The sequence below is a fragment of the Habropoda laboriosa genome, unplaced genomic scaffold (genome assembly GCF_001263275.1).
Source record: "Habropoda laboriosa isolate 0110345459 unplaced genomic scaffold, ASM126327v1 scaffold89, whole genome shotgun sequence".
NCBI lineage: Eukaryota > Metazoa > Arthropoda > Insecta > Hymenoptera > Apidae > Habropoda > Habropoda laboriosa.
The window spans coordinates 1,200,166-1,200,426 of record NW_017100263.1 but is presented as its reverse complement, the minus strand read 5'-3'; the positions used below and the strand labels follow the sequence as shown (position 1 = coordinate 1,200,426).

Here is a 261-nt window from a genome sequence, read left to right as displayed (position 1 = left end):
CGATGTTTGAAATATTATAATTAAAATAAGATATATAACTAAATAGTATTATCAAATTATGTGAATAGTTCACGTGGTAAGTGGGTGTGGAAAGTTTTTGTACATGGTAGATTGGGAAGGTCAATATAACATGTGTGTACATACGTATAGACGCACGTGCATGTAAGGTCCTAACTCCTAAAAGTTGCTTTTTTATTACTTTGATTTACCATTTGATTGAAAATTTTCTACTGCTAATTAGAAATTTGAAATATTATGATA

At 28.4% G+C, this 261-nt stretch overlaps 1 protein-coding gene across 1 annotated transcript in view; it reads left to right on the top strand.

Moving 5' to 3' along the window:
- LOC108573121 (heat shock 70 kDa protein cognate 4) overlaps positions 1-261 on the top strand; it is a 3,143-nt gene that overhangs the window by 839 nt on the left and 2,043 nt on the right. The gene's annotated exons all lie outside the window — the stretch shown is intronic.